Source organism: Petaurus breviceps, unplaced genomic scaffold, assembly GCF_028583685.1.
Source record: "Petaurus breviceps papuanus isolate PSGF00001 unplaced genomic scaffold, PetGlider_PUasm1.0 90895, whole genome shotgun sequence".
Lineage (NCBI taxonomy): Eukaryota > Metazoa > Chordata > Mammalia > Diprotodontia > Petauridae > Petaurus > Petaurus breviceps.
This window is the reverse complement of record NW_027187372.1, coordinates 23,497,736-23,523,743: the sequence shown is the minus strand read 5'-3', so window position 1 is coordinate 23,523,743 and position 26,008 is coordinate 23,497,736. Positions and strand designations below refer to the sequence as shown.

The 26,008-nt window shown below is 34.7% G+C and overlaps 1 long non-coding RNA gene across 6 annotated transcripts in view; it reads left to right on the top strand.

Annotated features, from left to right (window-relative positions):
- The window catches only part of LOC138151055 (uncharacterized), a 138,411-nt gene that overhangs the window by 63,519 nt on the left and 48,884 nt on the right, over positions 1 to 26,008 (top strand). For 4 of the 6 annotated variants that reach the window (XR_011165731.1, XR_011165730.1, XR_011165726.1 and 1 more), the window contains exons 3-4: positions 10,491 to 10,550; positions 22,935 to 23,048. This is a non-coding gene — a long non-coding RNA (uncharacterized lncRNA). Of the gene's footprint in view, positions 1 to 10,490; positions 10,551 to 22,934; positions 23,049 to 23,151; positions 23,186 to 24,672; positions 25,798 to 26,008 lie in introns of those variants that run through there. The other 2 variants (XR_011165729.1, XR_011165727.1) reach the window with 2 other exon arrangements.

The following is a 26,008-nucleotide window of genomic DNA, read 5'->3' as shown; positions in this document are numbered from 1 at the left end:
TGTGTGTGTGTGTGTGTGTGTGTGTGTGTGTGTGTGTGTGTGTGTGTATGGTATGAAATTGTTAGAGCTTTGTGGCTAAACCTGCTTGGAAGAGTGGTTGGATTGTGAGATTTCAAATCAGAAAGACCAGGGTTCAAGGCTTATCTCTTACCACTTAGTAGTTATGTGCCCTTTGGAAATTCATTTAACCTTTCTGAGCCTTTCTTTCCTCATCTGCATAATAGACTCAATAATACATAGTATATACCTCAAAGGATATTAGATTTCATTTTACATTGTATATATGCACATATATACATATGTGTATATGTTTATATATAATATATATAGTATCCTCCAAATTTTAAAACACTATATAAATGCCAATATAATTATTTCAGAGACATAAATGGTAAGGAACTATTAAAGACCACATGTTCTGATGATACTACAACTTTCTGCCTGTTTCCCATAAGGTTAAGGCTAATATTATTATTATTAAATTTTCATAGATACCATAAAATTTACTGTTCCAAGAACGCTTCAAGTTCATCTAGCCCAACCCTCTTGTTTTACAGATGAGAATGTTGAGAGCTAGAGAGATGAATTGATTTGCGAGTCATAAAGCAATAATTGGTCAAGCCAGGATTTGAACTTCTGACTCTCAGTCTAGTGCTCTGCCCTTTACTCTTTGTTTATATGTAGAATAAATTAAAGTTCTCTGTGTATACATGTACATGTGTGTGTATACATATATAAAAAACACAGATAATCGTAATGCTAATAAAATTAGTAAATCCAAGATAAGAATCCCGTTTTCTTGTAGCAGTATTTCTAATTAGGATCCTTTGGGATCTACCACCCCGCCACAGCTTTTAAGTGACCATAAATGATAGTACTATTCAATATCTACAAAATGTTCATTTTCTATCCATGGAGAAATCAAGTAATTATCACTAGTACTATTTGTTGTTTAGCTTCTTTTGAACCTTAGTGAATAGAAATGTCATATGTACATTAAAATGCAAAAGAAAAAACACTATATGGGGCGGCCAGGTAGCACAGCGAGTAAGAACACCGGCTCCAGTGTTGAGAAGACCTGGAGATCGAATCCCGAGCTCAGACACTTAACACCCACCCAGAAACACCTGGCTGTGTAACCTTGAGCAAGTTACTTAACCCCAATTGCTTAGGGGCGGCCAGGTGGCTCAGCAAGTAAGAGCACCGGCTCCAGTGTCAGGATGACCTGGATCAAATCCGGGCTCAGATACTCAGCACCACACCCAGAAATAACTGGCCGTGTAACCTTGAGCAAGTTACTTAACCCCGATTGCTAAAAAAAAAAAAAAAAGAAAAAAAAGAAAAAAAAAGAAAAAACACTATAAAACACTTCTGCTTAGCCCCCAGCTACAGTGCCTTTACCTGCATTTTATTTAGACTAGGGTAAATCCAACTTTGTGTCAGAGAACTGGACTATCTTTTTACATATTCATACATAAATGAGTAACTATGAGTAGCCTGGATTTCTCATTCTCTTATGTGACTCAAATGTTTCACTCTTAAGGTCTTTGCATAAAATGAAGGTTTGCACCTTTTTGCTATCTATCCCTTTCCTGAAAAGAACATGCAAAATAAAACAAAACATTACATAGATCCTAGAGACTGATATATGGGAAGGAAGGTTGTTCCTTTGTCATCTTCAATATAACATTTCATTTCTCCAGTAAGAACATTGATATATCATGCCTTCTTAGTTTAAGTCTGTTTGTTAATATGACAATACAAATCCCCATTGGCCTGATTCCAGACTATAGAAATCTCTACCCTGATTCTACGGTAACGTCTATGTTCTAACAAGCTCTCATTAGAGCCTACACATTCCAAGTCTCTCGGGGTATTAATAGTTATGTATGTTCTGTCTTTATCCTGGCATTTCAATACCTTCACATTTCTTTTTTTATTAATCATAAAACATAGAAGATTTTAATGATCAGTTAAAGCTTTAAAATAACGGAAACCATCTTTTGTTTTCAAAATACTGTTGGAGACTATACAAAATGTCTGAAAATGTAAGCAGTACATAAATCACTAGAGAAAATGGATAGTTTTATCGGCTAAATGTATTCCATAATATATTACAAATATGCATAGTTTATACTACAATATTATTATATTGTACTCCTTGCTATATGCAATGCTGATATAAACATACATACACACACATATATGCTGTTCTATGCCCTATACTTAGTACATCTTTGTTGAACTAAAATGATTCTTCAAATACCCTTGTTATATGAAGCTAGACAACATGTATAGGGGCATGGTGGACAGAGAGCTGACCTCAAAGTGAAGCAGATATGGGTTCAAGGCCTGCCCAAATACATGCTGGCTCTGTCACCATGAATAATGTGCCCATCTGCTTGGGTAGAGGAAGTTCCCTCATCTGGGGATTTCCTATACCAATGAAATCATAGGTTCCCCTCCCTACCCTATATCTCCAAAATATTTTCCTCCCAAAGTTCAAGCAATGGTACAGTTACACTTAATATATTTACCAGAATATTTATTTGTGCTTTACCAGAATACTTGTCTGGTGTTTATTGCTATTTGTGAATATTTTTCTTCTTACATGACTAGAATTTATTTTTTTGTTCTAATAGAGCAATTAAGCACAGAGAATTCTTCCAAGTGAATGGGCAAATGGTTGGTTATCTATTATCTCATCAGCCCAGGATTTGCATTGCAAAAATATTCAGAATATTCCTCCAACATTAAATATAGGCATGTTCACGATAGTGGCTATATAATTACTATAAGATTCTTCTAGAAACCGATGGATTTATATGAATGTGAAATCAACTCTGAACTTTATAACTAAGACATTACTCTATCTCATACTGCCAAACAATGATAGGCAGAAAGCATGAACATTTACAGTAACCATTAAAAAATGATAATATTCCCAAACATATGTTCTAATAACTTCCTTAAACAATTGAGTTGTAATTTGTAGGTATCTGATGGGAGTCTAGGGGGCACTGAACAGCAAAGAAAAATATGCCAGTTCCAGGGGAAAGCAGCTCATCACTTAGTATTAATCAGGACCTGCAGGGCAGAAGAGAAGGCAACTTACTGAAGGTCTGTTAGTGTTTTTCTTAAAACAGTGCTGTGGATTCCTTACCTATCTTGTATTACAAGATAGTGGTGAGTAAGGGTAGCAGTGCATTAACCATCAGAGGCAGTCATTTTGCTACTGCTTTAAAAAAGAAAAAAAAACCTTTCATTCACAATAAAGTCAATTTCCTGAGTACATTGTCTCCAAGTGGCTGTGTACTAAAGCACAGATCAATTGAAGATCTCCTCATTTCCAGTTCTGGCCCATTTTCCATTGTTGTGTTTACTTGGAAAAAGCCTATGCCAGATGTGCCAAGAAGCTACTTTTTGACATTCAGAGTACAGTGACTTTGGGATGTGACTGGAGTTTTCTGATTCACACTTCTATAGAACTCTATAGAAGCCCTGACCTTTATAACTTCCCGACTACCTCCCCCCCCCCATAGTCCTTGATCTGGTTGATCCATGTAGGAAAGGCTTCCTAATAATTTCCTTACCAAATCTCACACACCATCCTTGTAAGCCAGATTAACATTCTGTGAATAAATAAACAGTCTGTGGTTTAGATTGAAGGGTACACATGGGTTACACAACATGTGAATTACCAAGAAATGCAATACTGTACAATGAAACCTGTTAATTACAGTCTGTAAAGGGACTTTTTGTGAGCTATTCACACAGATGGCCGCTGCAGGGTATAGGAAAAAGGAAAAAAAAAAGCTAAAGAAAGAAAAAAAGTAAAAAAAAAAAACTGCTTCCACAGGCAGCTTCTTTGTTCCTCAATTTCTTGATTACTGGTATAACCTCATAAAAGTATCATGCAATTTATTTCCTACTGCCTTTTCTCTTGTTCTTACAAAGCATTTTTGTTGATGATTAGCTTATTCCAGTTACTTTAAAAAAATCTGTCCTGTCTCCATGTTTTAGGAATGTTCCTGGGTCTTCCCTTCCTAAGGGAATATGTTACTTAGGTAATTTATAGTAGACTTACTTATGTGACTTGTCAGGTTCATTTGTAAAGGTGTCCACTTAGTGCTGGAAAATTAACATGGAAATTCTTGTGTAAAAGCTCCCACCACTGGTGTAGATAGCAACTCCTCCACATCATTGTGGAGCATTTATGAGAGACTGGGTGACTTGTCCTTGGTCATGTATCTTGTTAAACTGTGATTTTGAGTTTAGGGTCCACAACTAAGCCTCTTTTTTTTGTTATAAAGCCTGAAATACAGTAGTAGGGTATGTATTTTTATTTATTGCAGTTCCTGGGACATAGGATTTAATAAATGCTCATTCATTCCTTCAATTCATTCATTCATTTATCCATCCATTTTGGGAAAAGTCACAATCTATGTGTGAAAGCTAAAAAAAGCTCTAGAAAGCTAAAGTCTTAGCTTTCTTATATGTAAAATGAAAAATCTGAAACCCTGATTTATACATGATCCTCAGCACACTGTTAAAACACTACAATGTAGCTCCATATTTTTATATATACTAATTCTGGTTACCTTTTTGTATAGCAATTTCTTAATTCAGATGTCTCTAAGATCTTTTTCAATTGGTTACAAGATTCCTACCAATAAGAGAACTGTTCAACTGTTTCCTGTTATCCCAGACTCCTATTTTCTCCTTCTTCCCTGTTTCTGATAGGCAGATACAGGAGGTAGAATGGAGAGCTGCTATTACAAAGAATTGTTTTTACAAAAGTGGAGCCTAACAAGATACCAATTCTTTAATTAATAATGGTAGGTAACATTTATTTAGAATTCTAAGATTTGTAAGACGCCTTTAATCCTCACAAGAACTTGCAAGGTAGGTGCTATTATTATACTCATTATGCAGATGAGGAAACTGAGCCTGAAATAATTTAAGTGACTTAGCCATAACTGAGTTAACATTCAAACTCAGGTCTTCTAAACTCCTAAGTCCACCATTCTATAAGCTACATTACCTAGCTGTCTTTCAAATTACAAAAGAATTCAATAATATTTTTTTTTTTTGCTTTTTGGAGGGTAATTGGGGTTAAGTGACCTGTCCAAGGTCACACGGCTAGCTTTCGTGTTACGTGTCTGAGGCTGGATTTAAACTCAGGTCCTCCTGACTCCAGGACTGGTAAGCACCACCTAGCCTCCCCCAATAATATTTTTTTAAAGCACTGTAGTTTCCTATCTGAATTTTTAAATATAGACATTTGGAATATATTTTAATATGAGTCTATATTTATGCTTTGTGATGAATATAAGGTAGAAATGCTTGTTATAGCCTTTTGTAGAAAGAATCCCTTGAATCTTGCTCACAACAAGAAATATAAAATATGGCATTAACCTATCTACCAAGTTGACCTATATATGTTAAAACCCTAGTTTCTTTAGGAAGTTTCTCTTAACCATTTTCATCCTATTATGTGAAAGGATCATAGGCTTAGAGCTGGGAGGGATCTTATAGATCTCACTCAACTTTTCAATTTACAGATGTGGAAACTGAGGACCATAGAAGTTAGGAAACTTCCCAAAGCTCACACAGGTCATAAGCAGAAGAGTTGGAGACCTTATTTGTGTTCTTCTTTTAGAACTAATTCTATATAAAAGTTTCTTTTGACAGATTTTTTTCTGAATCTTCTATAACACTTTGTAAAAAATTGCTAGAAATTTACTAGGCATATATATTCTTTATCTAGTATTTCCCCTAGAGAAAATATGATGAGTAAAATAATAACCTTAACATTAATTTGGCATAAATTTGTACTCATCCTGAGAGAATGATTATACTCAGGGTACTACTATAACATTTATTAATCAATGGATAGGTTATTTATAATTTTCTAGATGCAGTATCTTTTCCAGACTATGGAATGATTCTCCATTAAGTCTCTATGTATGAAATTTTATGTCTGGAATTGTAATCTCACAAGTAAAACAGAGATAAAAACACTACAATAGAAAATCATTGGCTGGACATGAAAAAGAATTGAGTTCACTTTCTCAATAATTTGGTTCAAATTGATGACATTTTAAAAATATCTGTGGATTTTCCTACTATTATCTCATCTTAGAAGCAGTCTTGATTAAACTAAAGCAATATTTCAACTTCTCCATCTATATAAATATATTAAATTGCTGAAAACTTTGCATTCAAAGTACACTCCCATAAAACACTCTTTGACATGAATAAGAGAATTTGCATGAAGGATCTTTTGTGTAGGGCCCAAATGGAAAAGAGGTTCCCTGTGGATAGTGAAGTCCTCAAGATGCTGCTGTTTGCAGCTGGTGCGAACTGCACTGATCACATCAAGGCCTAGAATAAAAATAATTAGCACAGAATCAAACAATGTAAGAATCAGAAGAGTCCTTCAGGGTTCTATAATCCCACCCATACCTGAAAAAGAATCTTGAGAACCAAAACCAATAGCTAGTAATCCAACATAAAATCATTAACTCCAGAAATGGTCATTTATGAAAATCTTTAAAGGGTTCGAAGTCCTTCCCATGCAGTTTGAGGCATTATGGTACAACAGTAAGTGGTGGATTTTGAGCCAGAAGAGAAAATTCCAGACTCCTAACCTGCCACTTCCATCTTGAAGACCTTGCTTAACAAGTAATTTAACCTTATCTTATAAACTCTGCTTCTGACACTTAGTCAAATCATTTAACCTTTGTAGATTTCAGTTTTCTCATCTCTAAAATAAAGAAATTGGTCTAAATGACTTTTAATGTTCCTTATATCTCTATAACATTCTATGATTCTATAAGTCTATTTTGCATACTATGATATTTAACTGGCATAGTGTTTTTTAATTCAGTTTTTATTGTTCTATACCTTGCTTCATGGAGGAAATCTGAAAAAATGTTTATGTACAGCATATGAACGTAGGAGCTTTTTACATTTTTTTTCTTCAAGTGCCACCATTTTAAATGACTCAAATGTCTACCATATATAGGAAATTAATTCCATTTGCTTTTAAATCATTACTCATTACTGAAACACTTGAACTTTGGGTGTCCTAATTAATACCTATTTTATACTTGAGGCACTTGAACCCTTTGCCAGGGCTTCATTTTCATATAATCACACACCTTCCTAAAGACTCAAGGCTGTAGACAATGGGTTCTTCAAGCTATCAGCTTCAGCTAAAACTCATAGTGGCACTGACTTTCTGACTCTGATTTACTTGCTGAACCCTTCCCTGGAGGACTGCCCATTTGGAGGCAATGAATTACCCCCCTGAGGGCAGATTACTTGCTTCAGTTGTTGGCCATATCACCTGAAAGCTGTCACTTGAGCCAGGAGAGAGACCTATGAGGCCCTTTGGAGAAAAAAAACAATAACAACCCCCCCCCCCCAATCACAATCAGTGTCTTAAGGTTACATCTGTTGTTTTTCATTCTAGACAATGTTGAGAGTCTATTTACACAAGAACCTTGATTCTGCACTCCTCACTCAGGCAAAGCCATTGGAAAATGGAGCCTTGCTTACTTAGTTGAAGACTGTCAACTCAGGCCTGCAGGACATTTTAAGGAAGGGGGAAAAAAGCTACATTCCTGATACTATGCAGCTTGCCCATAAATGGATGGCTACTCATTAGAGATGTTGTAGAGATTTCTATTAAGGTATGGATTAGATTAGATGGGGGTTCCCTTCCAACTCTGAGTTCCTGTGATTCCTCACTGTGACATGAATCTGTTCTTGTTTCAAATAAATGAAAATTTATTTGTAATGTGGGCTACTTGGTCAATTGATTCCGAGTCAAATAATAATGTAATAAATAGAATCAAAAGCATATTATAATCCAGCTGCCATTGTCCAAACACTCCTCAATGATTTTATGAAATTGACTGTCATGACAAACATAAATTATCAACAATGAATTGCTATCATAAATATAGGCACCATTACTAAACCCTTCATTCAGCTATTTTTAGGAACACCCCCCACCACCAAAAAAAATATATGGATGATAAATAGCATCTCAGTTTACATACTTGAATCTTCTACTAGTGAGGGATAGTGTGATAAGATCAGGACCTTGTCACAGAATTGGAAATATGGGAAAAGAATCTGATAGCTGGGCTTAGCTTTGGATAATTGGTATCTGTAAAAGTTATCTTCTTGTTTTCTGGGTTCCAACAGTTGTTCCAACTGTCACTTTCCAAACAATCTCAGAAAGAAGATACTGATGATGTACCATCTGTGAGTAGAGTATTGGAAGACCCTCTTGAAATTTTGTACTGTACTCTAATTTGGGGGTATGACTCCTCATTCTATTTTTCCTGAATGAGGAAGATACACTATTTTAAGAATCAAGACTTCTGTGATTGTAGAAAAAACTGAGCAAGGAGTAGAAAGCCAGAAATGACAAATTCAACTCAGTTTACTTTGCTCAGCCTATTAACTAAATATTCCTTATCAGAACTAATAGCTTTTTGAATAATTTTGACTTCAAAAAAATGGCATCATACAGTTGTCTTTTATGTTTCATTAGGAGTTGTCTTATCTTTCTTTTATGTATAGAACTTTAATGAATGGCAATATCAGGTGGAAAAAAGCATAAAGATCATCTAGTTCAGTTCTTAAACTTTTTTATCCACCATGAACCCCTTTGGAGTTCTGATGAGGGTAATAAACACCTTCTCAGTTCTTTAAATGCTTAAAATAAAATACCTAGACAAAAGAAACCAATTATTGTGAAATATAATTATTTAAATATTAAAAATCAAAGTCATGGACCACAGTTTATGAATGCCTGATTTAGACTAAGCATTTTACATGTAAAGAAAATGGAGATAAAGGTTAACATTAGAATTTAGCCAAAATATCTCATAAGAAAACTTTGAAAGTTGGAATGAGGTGTATTGATTTTCTCTATCAATTTGTCCCTATTAGAACTATACATATTTCTCAATTCTTTTTTTACTCTTAAAATTAAAAAAAAATTCTAAAAGAACATGAGAGATAGCATTGTAATAAATGGTTATCAGGCCAGCACATAAATTACATTGGTCCTGGATTAAAGTCCAGTCTCTGAGACTCTATATCTATAGACAAGTCACATGAGCTCTCAATGACCCAGACAAATAAGTCATAGAAAAGTTGTCAATCAGCAGTCATATAAAAAGTTTCCATACTAATAATCAACCCACATCTGAAATATTGTGCTCAATCTGGGGTGCCACATTTTAAGAAGAACGATGACAAATTGTAGTGGGTTTGGAAGAGGGTGAGCAGGATGGTAAATCAATTTAAAACCTTGTCATACCAATTGAAGGAACAAGGGATGTTAAAGGATACAAGTTTCTTGAAAATTTAAAAGACTGTTAGGTAAAAGAGAGATTAGACTTGTTTTACTTAAATTCTAATGGGAAACCTGAGAGCAGATGATATAGTCAATAGAGCACCAGGCCTGAACTCAGGAAGACCTGAGTTCAAATCTTGCCTTAGATAGTTCCTAGTGGCCTTAGGCAAATCATTTAACTTGATTGCCTAGTTTCCTAAAATATAAAATAGGATAATAATGGTACCTACCTACCATGTTTCCCCGATAATAAGACCTATCCCGAAAATAAGCCCTCCCCTTACTGTGTAAGATTCCTCTAAAATAAGCCCTCCCCCGAAAATAAGCCCTATTGAGATTGCTACTGTAGTGAAGGTGATCCCCTGCGCTACACGCTACATTACGGTACCCTCTGTATGCACCGTTCCCCCCCCCCCGTGAAACACACGCCGCTCTCCGAGCTGCATCCAATCAGAGCTGCAGCAGTGAGCGCGTCATCCTTTTCTTCCCCAGTGATTTGCTTATTGAATAAAGGTACATTTTTTTGTTCACATTTACCTGTTTATTAAAATTGCTGTCAATGTTCATTAAAATAAGCCCTCCCCTGAAAATAAGCCCTCTGGTGTTTTTCTGTCCAAAAAAATAAGACAGTGTCTTATTATCGGGTAAACACGGTATTAGGGTTGTTGTGAGGATCCAAAAATACAATATTTGTAAAGCACTTAACAGAGTGGCTGGTATGTGGTAGGTACTATATACTTGCTTATTGCCTTTTCCTCAGTGGATGGAAGTTACTGAAATAGATTTAATTTCAACATAACAGGGAACTTTCCAGGAATTTGAATTGTTTGAAAGAGGAATGAGCTATCTCTGAAAGTAGAGTTCTCCATCTCCAGACATCTTAAATGGAGGCAATGCTACAACTTGTAAATTGGATTCTTGTTTAGATAAATTAACTAGATGACTCCAGATCCCTTACAACTCTGAAGTTTTCTGATTCTATGGCAGGTCTTTAAATTACACCTCCAGATCCCACCCTCCCCTTGCAAAGTAACTTCTAAAATAAAAATATTTTGAAGAGATTTTCCAGCATTGCTATTGAAACTAACAAGATTTCCATTTGTTCTAGTCCCCTCAGGCCAAGGAAGGAAAAAAATAAAGAAGCTGAAAAGAAGGAAGAGGAAGGAAGGTAGGTGAGGGGATAGGAATCTGTGTTTGGGGTCATTTTGGCATTGAAATCACCTTGGAGACCTAAGGGAATGGGGGTGGGGCAGAGAAGAGGACTGGTATAAATAAAAAGGCATTATTTCATGAGTCATGACCAAAGAAGTGCCAGCCTCTTTCTATATATGACATTGCTGTGATCACACTATCAGAAGGAAAGTGTGAAGTTTTAGACTTTGCTTTGCTTTAAATGAATTTGTAAGAAATGAAAAGAAACTCAGATAGTAAAATAAGCATGATTTATTATTATTTGATATTTTGAAATCCCAAGTGTTGTCATTTCATGAAGATTATGATAATTAATTGTCTACATATATATGATAATTCATATGCCATTTTAAGATTTTAAAATCATGCATTCATAACTCTAGGAATTGCTGAAATTAGTTTAGGGTTTAGCTATTTAAAGGACCCAAGTTGTTTGTTCAGCTAAGGGCATTGTTTCCTTCTTGACCCAGTCAAAGACATGTTCATACTTCATAAAAGGATCAAGGCATAGATTCCTCTTTAGAGTTAGTTTGATACTTCATTAGCATCTTGTGATTATTTGGGGGCAGGCAGAGACTCTCTACTTCACACATTATTATCCCCATTAAAAAAAAATATGACAAAGCTTAGTATTTCTAAGAGAAAAGGAAAGAAATCTAGAATAATGATGTTTAAAGGTGTAGCAGCAAGCACCCTAGCATACCCAGGATGGCTGCTAGCACAGGTTCTTAGATCTGCTTTTCTAAAGGAAAGCAACTCAAAATGGGTTAACAATCTTACTTTAATCAAACATATATCATTTACCTAGTTCAGGGGAAAAAGTCAGCATCCTGAACTTCAGAGAATACAAACAGAAGTTACAACAGAAAATAACATTATTAGACAGACAGGGCTTCCAGCTTTCTGACCATTACATCATACCTAATCAGTTACCAGAGAGGGAAGCACCAACATCTGAGTTTTCAAAGCCAGGGGTCTCAACGGCTGCCCAGAGTCTCATCTGGCCAAATCACACAACTCTTCCCAAAGTGAACCCCAAAGCAAAACCTCACATCAGGGTATATATAGCCTTCTCCTGACTCAGAGAATGTCACAACCTTCTTGACCCACTGCCCAATCACCAAGTAACAAGGTATGGGCATTCCTGAAAAACAAGCCTCCTGCCACAGGCTCCACGTGACCACATTCAGCATATTAGGGGGCAGAGTATATTTTCAAATCAGGGAAGGTTCTTAGATTCACTTAAGCCTGTCAAGGAGCCAAGGGGCAGAGAAGACCTTCAGATTCCCAAAGCAATTACAAAAGGCTGAAGAAAGTAGGTGACATGGTGGAAGAGGAGGTAAAAAAAAAAAGGAATTTTAAAAAGAACATAGATGAAAAGTTGGATTCTTGTCTCATTTCTACCATGAAACTGATTATGTGACCTTAGACCAGATTAGTACACTATCTAGGCCTCAATTTCACCTTTCATAAATTGAGGATTAAGTTAAATGTTCTCTTCTAAAATTCTATGATACTATGATAGTTTAATCATAATCCCTCTGATTATTCTAGTATATTCTCAAAATAATTTCAGATCAGACTTTTGTTGCCTCTTGCTAAACCAAATTCTTAAAACTTAAGAGAAATGTGTCACTATGATCTTAAGACCTGTGGTGTTTTTGTTATACCTTTTTTGACCGAATTCTTATATATCTAAAATAAAATTAATTATATTTCCTTTAAAAATTTGTCTTTCTCCAAATTTCTCTATTTCTGGTAGTTTGATAACATGTATATTTCTTCATTTTTCCTTTTATGGGTCTCTACTCTTGCTCAGGACTTAATTTTCTTTTTCTTAGACTTACATAATAGTTCACTAAAACACCATATTACCATTATTATCACCATTATTATTTCTATTCAGAAATCTTCAATGACTCTCTCTTCTTACCAGAATAAAATATAAAGCCATCAGCATGATTTTTACAATGTTTCCCACCATCTTATATCACTTCCCCCTTCATGTAGCCATGTTCTAGTCATATTAACCTCCTATCAATTCTCCCTAAACTACATTTCTCACATATATTTCTTTGCAAAAATACTCCGTCTTCATCTCTTTACCTGGAATGTTCTGCCATTTCTAACAGGTGGCCAGTAATAGTTGGGTGAATCACTAAGGTCCTTATACAGGAGGGAAATGAATATTGTATCTTCCCAAAAGATTGCAAGCTCCTAAGGGCAGGAATTATTATTTGTTTGGTCTTGGTAGTCAAAACCTGAAATGGGCTTTGAATATAGTGGGTGCCTAATAAATGTTTCTTGAAGTGAAATGATTGCTGAACTGCTACAAGATAGCTAAATGGTAATTATCTTAAGCTTTGCCACTTTGACTGCCTGTGAACAATTTCACTTACTTAAAACTATTCTATCCTTTAAAGTCGCTTTAATGTTGCTCTCCCCTCTCCATTTCTGATTAAATATACATTTGTTTGTTCCTTTGTGTACAATTCACCTTGATGCTTACTTCCTTAGTCCATTAATGATTTCATTTTCTTTCTCCCTCTTGCTTTCCAAGAGATTGCCCTCACTCTTTAAGATTCAAATAAGGCTAAACAAGTTGAATGTTAGATTCTTGATAGTGATGTAAGAGTGTACCTATTGTAAAAAAAATTGCATCACTGAACTTAATCACAAATAGTAGCTGTTTTCATAAACAAAAAGATGGGAGCAAAATTAAATATGTTGCCTTCAGTACACCACATGAGATGGTTTTTAAGTTTAGAATTGTCTATTCCTAAGCTTTCTTTTCTGACTGAAAAGCCAGCATGTATCTTGAAAACGGCTGCTAGATATACTAAAATCCATAAGGGACCAACACTTAAATTCAACTAATAATCTATATCTATAGTACTTATGAATAGACCTCCAGCAAGTTGCAGTCTGCTATGTTAACTTTCCATGCCTTATTTCTCATATTTGCACTATTTGAAAACAAGCCATACTACAAAAAAGGCATGAAAAATACAAAAAGCTTTTTTTATATATAAAGATGTTATTGAGAAGTATGCATTTGACTACAGAATGGATGTACTAGCTAATAGAACACTTAAGCACTCTCCTACTATTCTATTATGGATGTCTCTAGAAGACATGTAATTACATAGTCAGTTGAGGTCTGAATCTTAGGGCTGCCCATTGCAGAGATTAAAGGACACAATTTGAACTCCACAAGAGTAACTGCCTCTTTCTACCACTAAATGCATTAGTAATAATGTTCTCTTCACTATAATCTAGGGACTCAATCTCAGGAAAGACAGATGTTTCAGTAGTCCCAGATCAATCCTGCCTTCACCACATATTCACTCTTGATATACATACATCATTTCCTAGCTGTCTCAATCATGCCCATCTGTTACGATGGCACTCTTCCCATTTAGAAATAATTTTTGCTTCATTTCACTAAGGCCTAGATTTTAAATAAGGGTGGGTTAGATGGACATTGGATTTAGTGGGATTAGGGAAGGCAGGAAATATCACAACACTGATACCAGGAATATGTATCATTTGAGACCACAGGCAATGACATTATTGTTTGGACATGTAGCTGCTACTCTATCAGGGAAAGGTAACAATTTGTTGTTTAGATTTTTAAAAGTTCAGAAAAAAATATTATTTATTGTTTGGAAGTTTAAGCTTCTAAACTTCATAAAGACTCCTAATGGCCTTTTAAGGTTTCCTTGGTGTTGCAGGGAACAATGTATTTTGAACCCCAAAGCAACTACAAGTCTAGAAAGTAGAAAAATGAATGCAATCCACTGGTACTTTTAATCCTGCATTAAGGTTGCCTGTAAACATCTCCATCATATGTTGCTATGTTCTAGTCTTCAAATATTGAAACAGGTAAAGAGTTCAGGAATTCTACCAAAGAAAGGATCCCAAGATGACTGTATATCAATTTAAAAAAAAATAGATTAAAAAAATCAGTCAGTAAGTCAATAAGCATGTATTAAGTGCCTACTGTGTGCTAGGCACTGTATTAAGCATTGGAAAATCAACTTCAATCAAATCATGAAGTTCTTCTCCATTCCTATATGACAAAAATTGAAATCCTCTGACATGTGGTAAGACAAGATTCTCCTTCCAAGCAACTTCCTAAATTGCAAAACTTAAAAATCTATTTACGTCTCACATCTACTCATTTTTTTTTCTTTTCCAGAAAAAAAAATCATGTTTTGGAAGGGTAGACTATCTACAAGCACATAAAAATAATACATATTAGAAAACATCTGTTCTGAATTTTGCTGCATGCTACACATATTTTTATCTTAGTATTCCCCAAAATAGACCTGGTTACTAAGATGAAGCCACCTTTTATTTTTATATTCCCTACTGCCCATGCCAGAAAGACATCTTTGGTAGACATTGATACCCTCAAATCTCTCTCCCACTAGTGGAATATCAGTTTTAACTAAAATAAAAGTTGTATTAAAAACAGCAGGAAAACTGACCCCCTTCCCACCTCCTGGCCCATATGCCTCAGGTCATTTCCCACAGTAGAAATGAAAGCTTATATAATAATGTCTGTGTCCTAAACAGCAGTTGTTAGCTGTTTGTGGCTAATTAGTTACTCAAGGGAAACCATAATAATTTTCTGCAGTGCCCCAAAATGTTTAGATTGAGTTGTTTTTTTTTTTAAGATACTATACTGCGTATAGTATCTTATTGGAAAAGGGATAGTAAATCAGCAGGGTTATAGAAAGATCTTTAATGATGTTAATCTGCTTCAGGGGCTCCATTAAAAATGTGGGTAGGTAATATTTGTGCACCAACTTGGCTTGTGCTTTTAAAAGAAAATATTTTAGCATATACTTTAGGTGATGCTTTCCTAATGAAAGCTGGGGTGGAGTGGGGGAAAAAATCAATTCTAAGCTCAAAGTCTTCATTTACTAGTGATTACTGCCCACCTTCCCTTCCCCCACCAACACTTTTTAATTTACCAGGAAATAGAAGATAGAAAAATACCCAAATTTATTGCTACAGCTGTCCCCTAAATGACAGCATTTCTCTCCCCATCTCATTATATAAATTATGTTTTCATGGTGGTAATTTTGGAAATCAATTGTGGAAAAATGCACCAGAGTGTTCGAATACATAAAGAAATCTTTGTTGTTGCTATTGTGTTGTTATTTAAAATAGTGGCTTAATCTTTTCTGGTGATTGAATGATGTAGAGGGAGTTGAGGGAAAGAGAGTTGACTTTTGTTTCAATTTCCACATGAATAAAATGAAAGAGGGGAACTAGAGAACCCTCAAGTTTCTTGCCAGCTCTAAATCTCTGTTTCTATGTGATTCTAAGTCAGAAAACTTTGGGTTCAAGTTTGCTTTCTGCCCCAGGCACCCTCTAAGACTTCCAATTACTGAAGAATTGCAAAGGGAGTTTCTATACTAGGATTTTCCTACATTGATGAAAAGTGGAAGTTCCCTACACTAATGAAAGTGTGCATCTATTATCTGCCCCCAAGTATATTTTAGTTAATTGTCTAGATGACTATCTGATTAATACACTTATGAGTACTCCATGCTTTTATTCAGTTTTATTACATAACCTTTTGCTAATAACTGTCTCTTTTTGAGAAGTATAAACACAAAGTAACATGTAGAAGTTAATGGCAGCTACAAATAGTGTAAGAACCTATGATTACAGTGCCCATATGTGATTCCCCTATCCTTCATCCTTCTTCCTATTACCTTCCAAAACCCCTTTAAAAAGGATAGAAAAGGTAATTAGTGAAAAATACTCCACATAAAAAGCAATGACAAACAGATTGTCTGACAATGGAAAGAATATCAATTTTCCAGACACTGATATAACTTAATTATACAAAAGCAGCAGGAAGGCTGGAAAAGAATTACAGCAACATGAGCTCTGTTGAGGTAATTTTATTCCTTTTGTTACCTTTTATTTAAATTTTTTTAAATAATTATTTCTTATCTAAAATGAGTCTAGAAAACTAAAGAAGACCAGAAAAAGGTTTTCTCAAGAATCATTATTATAATACAGTAGCATTTTCACTGTTTGGTATGAATACTATTACTGCCCCCAAAGAACTGCATTATAGATGCTTCCATATTTGGTGTGGGGAGATAAAATGTGCACCTAAAATGTGATGTGACTGATTTGGGGACAAATCTAGAGAACAACAGATCATTGTAATGGTCACTTTGCCCAGGCCACCCAAAACCTAAGATGTGAATTTCAGGAGTGAGATATACTGGCTGAGTGTTTTCCCTTATAGTATAGTTACCCTGGGATACTGGGCCGTCATGCCAAAGATGCTGTCATTTTAATGAAATTCCTCTTCCTTTGGAATTTTAAATCCCTTCTATGGTAGTAAAGCCTTTTTTCTTTGAGAGTGATTTGAAAATTTTTAAACATCTAAAACATTTAGAACCAGTTCTCCTGCTTAAAGTGAGAGAATGAACAAGCTTTGTAATACTGTTTAGGATGGGGGGGTGGGGAGGGTCCATACCTGTGTTCTCATTGGCACAAAAAACTCTTGGTGAGCAAATTCCCTCTTATAGTTTTAGACAATTGCCTGGGGCACTGAGAGATTAAGCTACTTGCCCACTGTGACAAAGTCAGTATGTGTCAGAAGCATAACTTAGACTCAGGTCATCCTGACCTTGAGGCCAGCCTTCTATCCACTACTCAACATTACCTTTCCACTATTTGAAACAATATATTTTGAAGGTAGGACAAGAAATTTAGGAGACTGTTTTATGTGAGTGTGTGGGGCCTTTGCTCCGAAGTCTGGTGGCAAAGTTTTATGCTTGTTCTTCTCTAGGTAATAAATATCTCACCCAATTCAATTCAATGCTTATTTATTAAGCATTATGTTTGCTACTTTGGTAGGTAATGGGGTTTCAAAGACCAAAAACTGAAACCAAAGCAACTGGGGGGGGGGGGGGAGTAGGAGGAGGCGATGATGTCAATGAGAAGAATAATTGACTAATGGGCCACTTATGAAAGGCCTCTGAGATTTGAGGTGCCAGCCCCACACAAAGATTTGGGGTCCCATAAAGATAAGTGGTTGCGTCCCCAACTCATTGGTATTGAGGCAGTTGAGTTAAAAATTCAAAGGAAACATATTTATTTTATTTCTAATAATGTCAAGATGAGTGGATAATTGTTGTTGTGTAGGTATCATAGTATATAGGTAGAGCTGAATAGAGGGAATGGTTTCTTTGAAAAGGAACATTATAGAAAGACATTTAACCTTGAAAATATAATTTCATGTTTTCTCTCTGTCTTTAATCTACTGTACTCATAGCATCTTCGACAATTCTGGAAGAGACATTAGCAGATATGTAATCCAATTCTATCATTTTACAGATAAGGAAACTAAGTCTAAGAAATGTGTTATAATTTGCCTAAAATGATACACATCTTCTGTCCAGGTTAGACCTTATCCAGGGCATTTTATTAAGTACTGGGCATCTCATTTTGGGAAAGGCATTGATAAATTGGAGAGTATTCAGAGGTGAGCAACCCAGATGGTGAAGAGGTTAAAGCTAAAGGAACTGGGTATGATTAGCTCAAGAAGAGAAAATTTAGAGGAGACAAGATCTATGACTCAAAGTGCTATGTGTTTTCCTACCTTTCAAAATAAGTACTCTACCCAAAGGATCACTATTTGGAGGAGAAAGTTTACAAGTTTAATGAAAGCAACCAACTCACCTACCTCTCAATGAATTCAATAAAACTGGAACAGCTGGACAAGGCATTATAATAGGATATGTCTTAATGGTAATTTGAATATTCTTCATATCTGAACCTAATCTATTAACAATTGAATGTTGATTCATTTCTCCTTGGGTGTCTATGGATTTGGTCTTATTGGGGAGAGCTTAAAGACTGTAGGGATTCATATTATACTTAGATTACAAATTCATTATTGTTTCCAGTTCTCTGAGTCAATGTGAATAATCAACTATATAAGGTTGTTGCTGTTTTTAAGCTAAGGATTTAGAGGTGGGAGAGACTTTAAAGATGATTAAGTCAATCACATAACTTTACAGAAAAAGAAACTGAGTCTCAAGGAGGAAGTGGCTTGCAAGCAAGTATTGGAGTCAGAATAGGAATATAAATTTAGAATTGAAAGGAATATTGGAGATGCCCTAAGATCATCACATCATAGATCTGGAGCCAGAATACACCTAGATATCATCTAATCAAACTCTATTCATTTTACAAAAGAGGAACCAGACCCAGAGAGGTTGATTGCCTTGGAATAGGTAATACAGGTAGTTACTAGCAGAACTGGAACTCAAATCTAGGTCCTTTGACTCCCAAACCAGGTCTACCTACATATCCTATACATTACTTGCTCCCTAGTTGCCTGTTTCAGAAGTATATATGAATTAATGTGAGTAAAGCATTTGGGTTGCCAAGAATGTAAGGTCTTACAGTCCCATAAATATTATTTGGCTCTTCTTCTGGAAGAATCTTAAGTTTTCTCAGGGGCTCTGTCCTTCATTCATCACTGAAAAGCAATCACCTCTGGTGGAAAGGGTGCAGCTGTTTAACAGCTGTCCAGCAACACTAAATGTCAGTTTTAAGACAGGAAACTAGGCAGAATAGTGTATCAAATTAGAATTTCATGGTGGAAGTGGGGAGGAATGTTAGTAGGCACCTTAGTTGGAAATTGTTCAGAACATTCTCTGGCCCTACTTTAGAATGCAAAATAAATAAAGCCCCAGCATATTCAGTGATGAGGTGATGATAACAATCATGTTCCAAATCTAAGCAACAGTGGTTGTTACTCCCTGAAAGTCTAATAAAATATAGATGGATGGTGATGTCCATAAACCAAATTAAAATATTTATGAAAATCTAAAATATGACATAAGTAGATCATTATGTATTTGTAATACAAATACTATGTATGTATATCTTACTTTACACATGAAAGGTTTCCTGAAAAATCTTTCTCTAATAGATTGAATTTTTATAAATCAAATATGGAAAGACAGGCAACATGAAACAGGGGAATGAATGCTGGACTTGGAATCAGAAGATATGTTTTTCCCCTTGCTCTAAGCTATGTTTGTGGGGAAGACACAATCTTTCAGAATCCCAGTTTCCTCATCTACAAAATGGTCAGAATAATACTTGCATTGCCTACCTCTCAAGGTCTTGTGAAGAAAAGTTCTTTGTAAACTCTGAAATACATATCTGAGTTGTCATGATCATCATCATTACTTTACCATGATAATTTCAAGGATATCTTGGGCAAATCTGTTCTCCTGTATTATGCCTTGCCTGATTTTAATAACTTGATGCTTTGTATTCATTTTCCTGCCTTCAATTAAGTTTTACTGGTTCCTCTCTTTCTGATAAATACAACTTGTTATCTAAAGAAGCACTTAAGAAGCTAATGGGGGAGGGGGGGCAGTTAGATGGTGCAGTGAATAGAGCATGGGTCCTGGAATCAGAAGGATCTGAGTTCAGATCTGTCCTCAAACACTTACTAGTTATATGACACTGGGCAAATTACTTAATCCCGAACACCTCCATACCACCTCCCCCCCCAAAAAAAAATATAATAAAATAAGCTAATTCTTCTTTTGGTCAACATTTTTATAGATTAAAAAAAAACATTCATACAAATAAACTCTAAAGTAAACAAACTAATTGTTATGAATTTTAAAAATTCATTTGCTTTGTTATGTTTGTTTTTCCTAAATGGGGACACATTTGTACAGGTAATTTACTGGTAGCTATCATTTTGAGAGAAGGAGGAGAGGGGAGTATTGTCTCTGAGAGTGACTATGAAAAAACTATATAAAAGTTTCTGGATTTTTACTATAGATTTGACGAGGTACATTCTTGAGCTTATGTCAGTGTCACCGTAAAACTATTCCATGAATCAATTCTTTGTTATTTTATTTTCCTCTCTTTGATTACAATGTAAATGATTTAAACAGTTCTGTATTGTTCAAAGTAAAATTAGATTTCTGTGTTTACAAAAATAGAAGGAAAATTGTTGTGTTAAAACAGGCTTGGCAAGTGCCGAAGGAAGTCTATTAGTTCTTTTGTTCAGTAGGACATTAAATAACACAGGTATTAAAAAATTAACATCAGTCATTGAAGAGAGTAATTTTTTTTGGTGTAATACTCACCCCTCCATGCGTTTGTTCATTCTGTTCTCTATACGCTGTAAGGAACAATTAAAATACAATGTCTATAATGTACTCCTTAATATACACTTCCCACTTGTAATGGCTCTTCTCCTTAGAGTTCACATTTTTTTAAAAGTCTAGACCTATGATTTCATTGGTGTCGGGAGAAAACTACACCATCATTACAGATTCAGGAAGCCCTGAGAGGTTAAACAACTTGCCCAAAGTCAGATTGCCAATAGGTAGGACATGAACTTAGAGTTTCATTGACTCTAAGACCCCTATCCCCTGTACCATTTTGGCTTCTTGAGACCCACATAGCACTCTCTTATCATGTATTATTGTTTATTGTAATTATTTATGTAATCCCAAATAGACTGTAAGAAGATATTTCTCATTTAATATTTATATCTTCTCCAGCACAGTGATTTACAAAGATGGAAATGCTTATTAAAGGTCTGTCCAACTGCAAAATACAAATAATATGAGTCCCAGTAAATTTGGGGGTGAAAAAATGCCAATGTCTCATTTTAAAGTGCCCATATTGTTAAATTTATACCACAAATAACCAGGTCACCTGAAATTCTATTTCTAATTCAGAATGGCTGCCATTTTGTGGTGGGGTGGGGAGAGATGAGGTAATCATGGGTGGGTAAGTTTAAATGCAGATATTGTTGGGCTTTGCTACTGCTGGGATATTAAAAGTCCTGCTTCCTTTATGTTATTACTTAAGTTGTCTAATTCCATTCAGGTGGAAGGGTGAGTCAATTAAGTCAATTTTCATATGAAAATTTGAAAGCTAGAAAAATATCAAGTCACTGCTCAGAAACTTTCATGTTATAACTTTTAGTAACTATTTCCATGACTTTAATTTATTCTGGTCCTCATAGTTCTTTTCTTAGTTCCTTTCCTTTTGCCCAAAAGTCTTCTTTCTGTACTCTCAATTCATTTTCAGAAGTCATGACTGCAAAGTTAGAACCATCTAGAAGCCCCAAGTCAAAACCTGTAGACATTGTTTAACACACTGATATGAAAAATCACATTTGCTGTTCTGTTGATTGAAGGAACAGATGTTCATATAAGTCTGAAAGCCAAGATACACTTATACTTTCCCAAATAGTAAAGTGTTGTAATAATGTATCTAAAAAGGAATTTAGTTTGAAAGGTTGAGGGAAAACCATAAGTAACATGTTGAATTAGCTGTGTCCTTTTCTATTGAAAATAGAAAATAAGCAACAAAAGTGTCGTCTATATTTTTTAAAAGATTGAAAAATTATTATGTGCTACTATATAATTACATAATATAATTCTCATCATAATTGACAATTCACACTGTTTTACACATGCATACACAAATTACTATGCATTTGTGAACATGAATTTTAAGGTTTCCTTCATTGACAATTTTTAAAATCCCAAGGGAAAAAAGCCAGACTTTCCCCCGCCCAGGACTACTTTATATAATCATTGTTTAAGGAAATACATATTCCTCTCCTAATTATATGACACTCTTAATATCTGTAACTAATCAGTATATTTAAAAAGAAGCTATATTTAAGGTGAAATCATGTTTATATATTTAAAACTCCAGTTAACGGTAGTTAACTGAATCCTAAACTCTCTCACTGTCTACCACTGCATTGATCCATGCTATTCATGATCTAGAGACAGGCAGGCAGAAACGTAGGTCTACACGGACAGATAAGTGAAGAATCAAAATTATTGTGTAATGTTGATCAGTGGTATGAAGTAGAATTTCGTCTAAAAGAAAACATTGAATTAGCCTTGCAAAAACTCTGTGGAGTTAAGAATCTTCTCATTTTACCACCATAACTCAAGTGTACATTCTTTTGGGGGAAAAAAATATTTTTATACCAATATTTAACATTTGTATTTTTTTCTTTTTTTCATTTCAGTCCTGTACTCTGCAAAATTCTTATTGAATAATTTTCTGTTGCCATTAGAACACTGACATACTTTGTTTTATTTAGTCTTGTTAAGACTGTGCTAAAAAAAAAAAAAAAGGAAACGAAAGGCCTGATGTGGGTAGTTACTTTATAATTTGCCTATAAAATAGTTTCCCCATATAACATTTTATTTACAGACAATAAACTAAAATGTCTTTGGGCGATATCAATTCATTTATGGTTCCTGGTAGACATATAACAATGTATCTTTTTTTCTCTTTATTTCAGGAAGAGTTCCCATACCACATGATGCAGTCCTAAAATGAGTTTTAAATCTATCAACAAGCATTTATTAAGTGCCTAAATGAACAGAAGTCTATAATAATTGAGAAATTGATGAAGGTAATTTTGGAAATATATGCTTTTTATTTATACATTTAAACACAGTGTGCTGTTCTTAAAACCAATGATATAAAAGGTTACTCTTTTTTTTTTTTTACATTAGAACTGTTTCTTGGCACCCATTCAACATTTCAAGGGTAAGAAAATATATTTGTGATGGAAACATTCTCAAACCAACAATAGTACAGACAGTAGCCTTGCCTCCCAAGGCCCTGAGTAAGTTATGGAGCTTAAGGCTTTAGTGCTTAAGGTTAGAAATTTAATTACAACATTTATGTAGACATCAATGCTCTCAAGCAAGGGTACCAAACTCCAGGTCCGTGAACTTGTTTGTTCTTTTTTTAAAGCATTTTGATATATTTATATTTAGTTTCCTTTGTAATCCTATTTATTTTTTTAAAACCATTATTCTGAAAAGGCATTCATAAATTTCACCAGGCACAAAAAAAGGGCTAAAAACCCCTGCTCTTTAGGTAGGGTCAACCATCAATTCAAAACAAAGAAATTAAATTAAATAATGGGGTGGGGGTGATATAAATAGCCTGTCTTCAAAATTATTATTATTATTATTATTATCGTTGTGCTTGTTTTTAATAGCCATCTACCAAAAGATTTTTTTTTAATGTAACCTCTCTAAATATCACTTTTTAGTGATTTAGTAATTTAGGTCAGTTTTGTTTATGAACTTTACATAAAACATTCTTGTCTTATATCACTAAAAGCAATTTATAAACTCTAACTAGATAACAATATATTCTCTAAGTAGTAGAAGTAATGTGTCAAAAAGTCCTGGGAATAAAAAGAATGATTGAATAATCCCCAATTATTGAATGAGCCATTCCAAAACACTATACATAGTGTTTATACTAGCTTTTTAACTAACATTAAAAAAAAAAAATCCTTTGGGGCAGCTAGGTGGAGCAGCGAGTAAAGCGCTGGCCCTGGAGTCAGGAGGTCCCGAGTTCGGTTCCAGCCGCAGACACTCAACACCCACACAAAAAAAAACTAGCAGTGTAACCTTGGGCAAGTTACTTAACCCCAATTGCCCTCCAAGGGGCAAAAAAAAAAAAAAAGCCTTTGACTCGGTTCTATACTAATGGCTTATTCACATGCTACAAATATATAAAATGGACCTGACTTTAGTGAGAATGCTACAATGTTTGATGTCACATGGAAAAATGTCCTCTATGTAAAACATGGCACCAACAAAATAATCTCAATAATAATTATAAAATGGAACATCTTTCAGGGAGACAGTTTAAATCCTTTCTATTTTCACTTAACCTTAAACCCATTATCATCTCTCCTTAATAGAATAAAATATGGCTTTTAGATGAAAAAAGAAATACTACCAAATATATCTTATTGATCACTTTATGTATATGGAAGACATCAAACTGTGTGGCTCTACTGGGGAAAAGCACATTAATCATCTCTTTAACCTTGTTAAAACTTTTTCTGATGATACATAAATGTTATTTGGAATGTATTATAACAAAAACTAATGGATTAAGACATTAATTTATTAATATTGCCTTTAATTATGCATCTATATGCATATAATTGTGTTCACCATATTATTGTTTATTGCTAATAGCATTTAGTATTATTAATTTATTAATAGAACACAAGTCCATCACCCTAAGGCAGTTATAGAGAAAATAACATTTTCTCTTCAAAAAGAGGAAAGAGTTTGATAAGCATTCTTTGAGCACATGACAAGGAACTCAGAAGCTTTTGGAACAAACAGACAACACTTTGCCAAGCATTAACCAACCTGATAACAGGTAGGGACAATTGGATTTTTTTCAACCTTAATTGAAAGTCATTTACCTCCAGTTGAAACAACTATATAATTGGAGCGGCTAGCCCTGGAGTCAGGAGGACCTGAGTTCAAATCCAACCTTGGACATTTAACACAAAAACTAGTTGTGTGACCTTGGGCAAGTCACTTAACCCCAATTACCCCTCCAAGAAAAAGAAAGAAAGAAATGACTATATAACATGGCTCAGATCCAGGAACAGAATCGAAGGAACCTTGATGGGAAATAGGCACATGGCCTTAGTCAACAATATGTTGACAACAAATCATTAAACGAATGAATCACAGATTATCTGTGGAAATACAGGATTTTTGGTGACAATTCAAGGCCAATCTGTTGCCACCAGAAAATACAGAAGCCCAGATTTTGTGATCAACATAGATTATAGAAGGAGATGGTAAAAGCTGTCTACCACATTACTTCATGCTGAAAAATTTGTCACCTGCAAAATACCTAAAAAGGCATGACCTGATAACTGCTGTTGTATGTCAAAAGTTTGCTATCTTTGCATGGATCAACCAATGACCAATCCCTATTCTACAAATGTAGATCTCAAAAGCTTCTAGAGAACTAAACCAGTTAGCTCTTTTGGAACCAGATCATTATTGCCTATTGAATAACATTAATGAGATACAAGGTCATAAGAACAATGTTTGCAGGTGATATCTCCACATCTAATACTCATTGAACGTATGCTACATGGAATGAAACTTTTTTAAACTATGAAACATTACAGAGTAGATCAAAATGTGTGGGGATAGAATGAGGTACAGAGTCCTTGTTGCCCTGATATAGGAGTTTTACCAAAAATTCTTTCTGTGAGTCTAATACAAAATGTATTATTAATACAATAATATGATAAGCTGTTATTTTATTCATCTGTGCAAGAATTCCTGGAACATTAAATATAAAAGAATGATAGCAGGATAATGACTTGTCTCAGGACCTTATTTATCTGAACCTTATCAAGGAAATTTAGAATGAGATGATAATAAAATAATAGTGCACTTAGCACTTTAAATTTTGCAAAGCACTTTCCATATATTATCTTAGTTAATTATTCCAACCCTATGGAATATAGTTCATTTCAAAGTACTTTATAGGAAATAATATTCAACAAATTACAACATATAGAGG